This window comes from Humulus lupulus, chromosome 1, assembly GCF_963169125.1.
Source record: "Humulus lupulus chromosome 1, drHumLupu1.1, whole genome shotgun sequence".
Taxonomy (NCBI): Eukaryota; Viridiplantae; Streptophyta; class Magnoliopsida; order Rosales; family Cannabaceae; genus Humulus; species Humulus lupulus.
In genome coordinates this window covers 81836004-81844432 of record NC_084793.1, presented here as the reverse complement: position 1 = coordinate 81844432, position 8429 = coordinate 81836004, and the positions used below count along the sequence as shown (strand labels likewise).

The following is an 8429-nucleotide window of genomic DNA, read 5'->3' as shown; positions in this document are numbered from 1 at the left end:
TAATAGATATTATAACAAAATTTTCGTATTATTTTAATATTTAGATAAATTTAAATTCTCATTAGATATTCATTTATATAACACTAATTTATTCTATTATATTTTAATTTTTTTATATAATTAAAATTAGCTTTTTAATATATACTAGCATCATCAAATGAACTTGATTTTCAAATAACAAAAGCTAAAAACATTCAACATTGTATTAACAATCCACAAATTAGTTTAAAACATTCAACACTATCATCAACAACAAAATATTCTTTAAGTATTCAAGTAGTCTTAAATATTCAACATAGTGAAAAGTTACTACTTTCAACACAAAATATTATACAGCTGTCCAACACAAAGCCTTCCAAATTAAGAATAGTGCAAGTGTTTTACAATAATAAGAAAAACAAGAAGAATTAGTCTGACCCTTCTGTTACATAGAACAAAAATTGGGGTCACTAATTCGTTGATTCCTTGCTCATTATCAGTGTTGAAGTGAGTGAAGACATATTTGACACTAGCTCTCTCAGTGGCACCAATATATACATGCCACAAAGAAGAATCAAGAAAAGTAAGATACAGTTCTATACTTAAATAAACTATCTATTTCAACTAATTTAGGCATATAAGGTCCAGTACTAAGCTCAAAATTACCCTCAATAACTTAACTAAACTAAATAACTGATTTAACTAAATTATATATATAAGGTCTAGTGCTAAGATGAAAGTATGTGCTATACTTACTAATGGTGACTTTGTACTGTACAGGCATTACAGTCTCAGACCCCAAATGAAACTCTAAAAGCTCCAAGCAATAGTATAAATAGTCAAGTAGAAAAAATTGAAGAAAGACATAGTCATAAAGAATCAACATAGTCATAATCAAATCCAAATATAGACCCTATTGCCCAACATAATGTGTTTAAGTTGTTCCAATTCCAATCCTCGCCACGTAATTGTTTGCTTAGCTTCTTCAGCATCTGCATTATACAAGGATAAACAACATAAGATAGAATTTATAATGAAAATAACATATAACACATCTCTTGTAAGACTAAAATTAGGGTATGGATGTTCATCTCTTGTAATTTTCCAAACTAAAAAACATACTCTGTTTTTAATTATAGAATGAATCTTGGACAATAATCAGCAGCTAGGCCAATCATCCTAGTAAAGCATCAGTACTATCAAACCAAACAACAAAAAGAGAGCTCATAATCAATAATTAGACTATAAAATTGCTGTAAAATAAATAATTATGCAGTAAAGTTAAGAAACAAGCCATAAAATGAAACGCAAAAGCTAAAAATCAAGTATTTAAGCATGTTGAATATAGTGTTTACAGCAAGAGAATTCAGGGAAAAGCTACTTAAATATTTTATCTCATGAATCTTGATTATCTTTGCTACGAATGAGTAACTAGCATGGATAGAAAGAATAAAAACGAACCCTTCCAGTGGATTCAGCTGGGGAGGGTGGTGTGCCAAGCAAATCAGTCATGAGATCCAATTGGTGTATCACATTTTCCCAACGAAACAGTGGTTTTCCTGTAAGCATTTCAGCAAATACATCCTATGCTCCAAATATCTATTGCAGGAGTGTACTGAAGACAAAAAGTAGAGGTCTTAGACTCTTAGTATTAGAAAAAAGTACTAAGCAACCATACACTTGATATGATATAGAGTAAGAATGTAACATAAAAATTAACATTGGCCAATCCCCCCAAAGATATTGGAAAATACTTAAAAGCATTGCTACTTGTTAATTGCCAATAAAAAACAATCTCTGCAACTATTCTTTTACCAGAAATAAGTATGAGAGTACATAATAGGTAGACTGAGCCAGTGTCAATTTGTCATATAAATAAAATGAAGAGCAATAGATCAATGGTGCTGAGAGAAACATGTATTTTGGTGATTCAAGCTTATAGACAAAATAATGATGGCCACATACCAGTAGTATATACAGTAGAAGCTAATACAACATGCCAACTCATATATACATATATTGCAAGGGAACAATGCTTGAAAAAAAAAAGTATTGGAGTATACTGTGGAATCAGTAATAGAAGAAATTGAAGAAACAACATGAAAGAAGAACTTCGAAAGATCATCAGAAAATCAACAAAAAAATGCAATACTTTATGCATATGTCATCAGCCAATCAATAGAAATTGAAAATAAAATCACAAATATCAATCCCAGCTTACTTTTGAGAAAAATTGACCCACAGAGTTCTGGAGAACAACACCATCGAGTGGCAACATAGTCCTTCAAAAAAATGAAATTTTCAATAAGAAATGCAGTTTAACAGACTGCTGTTCAGATATTGGAACGAAATAAATTGACCATTATTTGAAAAACGGTGTAGTTTTTCAAATAAAAATCTAATTAGGGGAAAGAAATCCAACTTGAACTTCTCATCTCCAAGTGTACTTTCTTTCACAATTTCAAAGATTAATATCAAGCTCTCTCTTGAAACTTGCCCTTTTGCAAATAGAATTTACAGTGGTTTATAGGAATGAAGCAATTGAAAAATGAAAAGCAAAACTTATTCAGTAACAGCCAAATGTACTTTTCCTTGCATACTTTTTTATGATTAATATCAGGCTTTTTATTCCCCTTAGATTAGAAGGACACAATAAAAAAAGGAAACTCAGTTTGGACAATTCCAATCACATTTCTTCATTTCAATATCACTTCATCCACACTTATTTGGTCCCTCAGCTTTGCAGTTCAGGCAGCAGATATTTCTAGCAAAATTGGTGAAATTGCATCTGCAGCACATCAAAAGGGAATCAACCATGAGTTTAGGCAAAAAAAAAAAAGAGAAAAAGGGACATTAAGAAATAGAAAAATTGAAGAAACTGTAGCTGTGGCACATCAAAAGGGTATCCATTCCAAGATTGAATTAAATATATATGAAACTATAAATAATATCATACTATGTAAATTGAAAAACAGGGGTGAAAATAATACATTAATACAGCAGTTGAAAATAATAAATAGCTTCTGTAAAGTCTCTTAGTTATAAAGCATAAACTTGTCTGCAAATAATTAATTTCCAAGAGAAACAAGTCAAAAACACATAATGAACGCTTAATACAGCAGAAAGAATGAAATCCTGTTTCTCCTTCGCAAGAGAGAAGAATACAGAGGAAGTTATGCCTGCAAAACATGTTACTGATGCAGCTCTCACCTTGCAGAACACATAGAGGTGGTTCAGAAGTAACTACAGACACTTAAAAGTCCAAGCTAAATTAATAAACCGAAACTTCAGGGGCTTATAATCAATCTTTAAAAATCCTACCTAAATTAATAAACCTAAACTTCTGTCAATTCTTGATAATTAATATTACAAGGGTTGTTAAATAGATTAACAGCTTGCAGAGAAAGAAAAAAGAATGATAATGAATTGTCTTTTCTTAGTTACAAGACTATTTGATGCAAAAATAGAAATACCAAATAAATACACAAGATGAGGAAAATTAATCACCTAACTTAATGTTCATTCTAAACAAACTAGCATCTTCCCATTCTTTCAAGGATGTAAAATTTGAGAGAACTAAGAAACAAGGCTCATGCATGCATTAATTTAGATTTGTTCAACTTAATCATGGGTTGGTTTCCATTTCTGCTTTGATGTTGTGTATTTGCTGCTATGCTAAACCATCTAAGGGTTTCTCCTTTTCTTGCTTCTTCACTTCTTCTCACTCTTGTTGACTTACCAAGTAGGAGAAAAGAGATATATATAGTAAACCTAGTATTTTTAGCTTCTTTGATTTGATTTAAGTAAGTTGTAACTTGTGATTTTGGATTAGTGTGTTTGGTTTTAGTTTCTATGGTGTGGAGTAGTGTAAATAGTATAGGTGCAAACTAGGGGCAGTACTGTAGTGAGGCTTCTGAGACAGAATGGGTTTCAAAGGGTTAAGATTCTTGATGCTGAGTAGGACACTCTTAGGACTCTGGGTAGAGATTTGGTATTGAGTTCATGGTGAGAAAATGGATATGTGCATACTTGTTTTTGTTATTATTGTCACATCTTAATCTTTTCATGTTCCTTTGTTATTTCAGGTTTTACTCCAAAAAAATCCAAACATCACATATTAGTAGAATGTGAAGAATTTTGATAAAATATTTTTTAAACTTAGATATTAATTTATCTTCCATCAGTTTTTTGACATATTTTTTCAAAAAAAATTCAGTATTAGGCTCTTTGTTATACGTATGGATATGATGAGAAAATAATTCACGTTTTAAGAATTATTCAAGTGGTCGGGATGAGGATGACTTCATGCAATATTTGATCCTCTATCAATTTTGTTCTATTATTCCAATCTGATATATTTTAAACGCATTAATACAGTATGGTGGAATCAGACTATCCAAGGAAACAATAATATATATATATCGTAATATTTCTCTATTCTCTCTCTCAATCATGATAAGATCACTATATATAAATATGTTTGTGTGCATATATATATATTAAGTATTTGTTGCATTTGATATGTCTACACAGAACTAAATTCATATAACTCAACAACCATCAGAAGAGATTCAAATGTATTAGAAAATAAATTCAAATGTGAACCATAAAAGTTTAAATCAATATTCACTAAATTGTACCTGATTTGGCCAAAACAATTTAATATTTTTTGGAAAGAGTGGTGATATAGACAGCAAAGCACCTACAGAGCAATACCAACAAGAGATAATATTAACTACAGAAATGCAATACATCCATGAACAAGATACAAAATTCCTATAAATTAGTAGAATGTAATAAAAGTAGTACACTTTGATTCATATCATTTTATTGCAGCTTACATTTGTTCTTTTTACTAAATTATTTGGGGTATTTTTTATGTTTAAGAATTCTTAATAATAGATTTGGTGATTTGCTATATGCATAATCTTATGCATTATTCACTCAAAGCGCATATCAAATATACTGATCTTCACCAAGCTACTTTTATGTGCACATATATACATATATGTATGTGTGTACTCATGTATCTATTATATAAATTCTTGACTATAAACTTGTCAACAAACACACAAAGCAATTGTCTTTTCTCTCTGTGTTTAGCTCTGTTACATTTTGCTCAAGTAAAACCAAGGCTTTCTTATTGTAATATGAATGAATACCATCATTCTAATCCACTGAATACTAATTAATACATATATATAGGAATATTATCATTCCACTCAACTCCCTCCTAACTCGTAAGAAGCCTTTCTTGGCATCTTCTTGGAACCACAGCTAAAGCAAATAATAATGATCCTTATTCAAAACACAAATTTCAAAGAATTACCAACTTCAATTTGTGTGCTGTACAATTTGGAAACACTATTGTTGGAAGAGTAAAGAGAATGCTCATCATTAGATTTTCATATTTTTCATATTGTAAGAGACTTTGGCAGTAGGAAGGTGAGACAGTAAGTGTTCTTTATTTTCATGTGTTTTCTTTGATCCACGTAATGATCTTTATTTGTGCATTTCATAACAAACTAATTCTAAAGTTTTCTTGTAAAAACAAAGATATTGTAGAGTTTTATGCATGTATTGCTATATTATATACATGTTAAATAGTTTCATTGACATGGGAATTGTTTCCCATTTTAAGACATTTTTTCATCAATTTCTTTTTTCTTAGACTAAAAACTATGCAAATTTTTGTCCCAGGAAGGTGTAGGAATTAATAGAAAACATGGCTGAGAATTTTACTATTATGAGATAATATTATATTATTATGAGACAAATAATTATTTTTGGTTTGTAGGGTGTACGTTTGGTTGTATTTGAGATACATTTTATTGTGTGATTTTGGATTACTCAGCTTTCATGATTTGGAAAGAGCCTACTCTAAGTTGATGTAGTAACTGAGGGGAGTGCCACCACTGGTGTTTCTTATGGTTACTCCAAATGATGATGCTGAAAAGGGATTTCAGATGAGAACTATTATGATTAAGAGATGAAAAGATTGAACATTTTTATTTTTGGGGGGTAATTTGTCTTCATTAATCTTTGTTTTGGTTTGACACCAAAGCCAAGTGGATTAGAAGGTCGACATGTCATTTAGTTTTGTTGAAGACATTTATGTGAAAATGGAACATAATCATAAACATAAGTCTTAGTTTAAACAAAACTATATCAGTACTTTAAAAAAAAAAGAAGCTATATCACTCATTGTAACTATTATATAAATAAATGCATTAAAGTAACATTATATGTTATTTATATGAATATAGCTCTTAGAATACCCTTAGGAACAAAAAGAGCTCCATACCAGTTGATTAAGAGCTTTTTGTATCTTCTGATAGAGATAGGCGATATGCAGAAACATCATTATACTCTACAACAATGAAGTAATAGTTTACAAATGAGATATACTTCAAACTTTTACAAACACAACCATTTAACACTAAGAAAACCATGGCAATTTTTCATTTAGACTTCAAAATTCTATTAACTTAAAACACTAATATAGCTATAATTTTTCAAGCAAGGATAGTGATAACTAAACTTGTTGAAGTAGCACTAATGAAATTTAAGTTGAGCTTTTTATGTCCCACGACATAAAAAGCAACATTCCATCATTATTCTCACAGAACCATCAAAATAGAAAAATAAATAAATAAAAACGATGAAAATAAAAAATTCGCATACAAATTGGACTTTCAGTTGCACCTCTCTCTGTTAACACCCAAATTCCTGGTCCTTGCACTTCTGCTTGCTCATCCTATGAATATTTATTAATTATTATGCAAATATAGAAATAAAAAATAGAATGAACTGCACTTCAAATCAACCCTCGTACATGTATTGATTAAAATGTACATGCATTCAGGTCATTTCTTAAGCAAAATTCATTCAATTGCCACTCAAATTCCACAAAGCTAACATGATAATCGCATCTCAAACAAAATTTAACCAGAAAAATTACAAATAATACACCAGCTAAATTTAAGTCCCGTACACACATACATGCATATATATAAAAAAAATTAAACATTTTCCGCAAGAATAGAAATGAAAAAAAGTGTGTTCACAGGAAAAACCTCGAGTGAGAATGTAGATAGCGCCGCAATGGCTTCTTCCATAGGAACAACCATAGTAGTAGTAGCAGAGGTCTTAGCTACGATCTGACAAAAATTGAATCATCGCAATTCGGCAAACATTTTGAGCAGAAGTAGAAAATGGAATTGCTCAAAGTAGTCAACACATTCTCTTCACACACACATATATATGTATAATTATCCAAAATTCATGGCTTACCGGATAACTTGGGAGAGAGGAGATCGGAAGAGAGAGAGTGAGTGAGTCACATTAGGAGACGTTGCTCTGAACTCTGGCTTGTCTCCTCTGCTTAGTTAGCGCTATCCGAATGGGGGTGGTTAGAGAAACCACTAATATTAATGATTCAATCAACTGTTGAAATCCATCAAACCCATTTCAGAAATTTCCCAGAAACCATCATCCAAATTGAATAAAAACCCAATTTTTTTTCTAAAAAAAAAGAAATCATCTCGTACCTCATTGAAGGATGATTTGGGTGGGATTGGATTCTCAAGAACAGTGGGCAGAGCACTAACCACCGAGCTAGTTCCATCTGTCAATCTTCTTTGGCTTCCATGGAAACCACCACACATCATCGTTGTGAGCCACCTCACGCCGCCATGAGTGTAGTCGTGGTCTCCCATGGAAGTGAGAGAGGAAGATAGGGGAGACATGGAGCTTGAGAGGAGATGATTTGAGAGAAAGATGAAGGGGCGGCTGAGAGGAGAGAGGCACGTATAGGAAGAAAAAGGGATTTAGGGATTTTTACTTTATTAATATTTTTTAATATAAAAAGTTTTAAATAGATAAGAGAGAAACGTGAAAATTTAACGTTGGCGCCCAAAATTTTGAGTCACCCGCTTTTTACCAAGCATAATACTTTTTTAATTCTATTAGATTTTAGTGTTATCCTATGCCCTTTTTGCTGTAGTGCCCTCTAGTCACAGCCGTCCAGCTCACCAACCGGAGAGTTAGGAGGATACTGGTCGATAATGGGAGCTCGGTGAACTTTCTGTTCCGGTCTACGTTGGAAAAGATGGGTTTATCTGTCACCGAGTTGAAAGCCACCTCCATGATGCTATATGGATTTTCTGGAGAAGGGTCGACAGCAATAGGAACAATCGAGTTGGTGATTACCTTGGGAGAGGGACCCCGGACTGTCTCAAAACTCCTCGAGTTTGTGGACATCGATTGTCCCGCCGCGTACAATGCTATTTTGGGCCGACCTACATTGATAGCGTTTGAAGCCATAACCTTCATTCGCCACCTCGCACTAAAATTCCCCTCTTCCACGGGGATATGCACGGTCTGAGGTGATCAGCTCACTACTAGGGAATGCTATAGCATTTCTATGAAGGGAAAATCAAGACCCGGGT

General features: G+C 32.2%; 1 long non-coding RNA gene across 5 annotated transcripts; it reads right to left on the bottom strand.

The window, feature by feature from the left end:
• Positions 1-248: 248 nt before the first annotated feature.
• On the bottom strand, positions 249-7807 carry LOC133795112 (uncharacterized). Of its 5 annotated transcripts, none has more exons than XR_009875344.1 (10): positions 7530-7807; positions 7273-7425; positions 7056-7139; positions 6664-6736; positions 6284-6349; positions 4620-4681; positions 2201-2767; positions 1441-1594; positions 1102-1175; positions 249-971 (listed from the first exon to the last, which is right to left on the bottom strand). It is a non-coding gene; the product is annotated as an uncharacterized LOC133795112 (long non-coding RNA). The 5 variants fall into 5 exon arrangements; XR_009875345.1 differs by lacking the exon at positions 1102-1175 and having other exon boundaries at positions 2201-2261; positions 2580-2767; XR_009875343.1 differs by lacking the exon at positions 1102-1175.
• Positions 7808-8429: the final 622 nt, after the last annotated feature.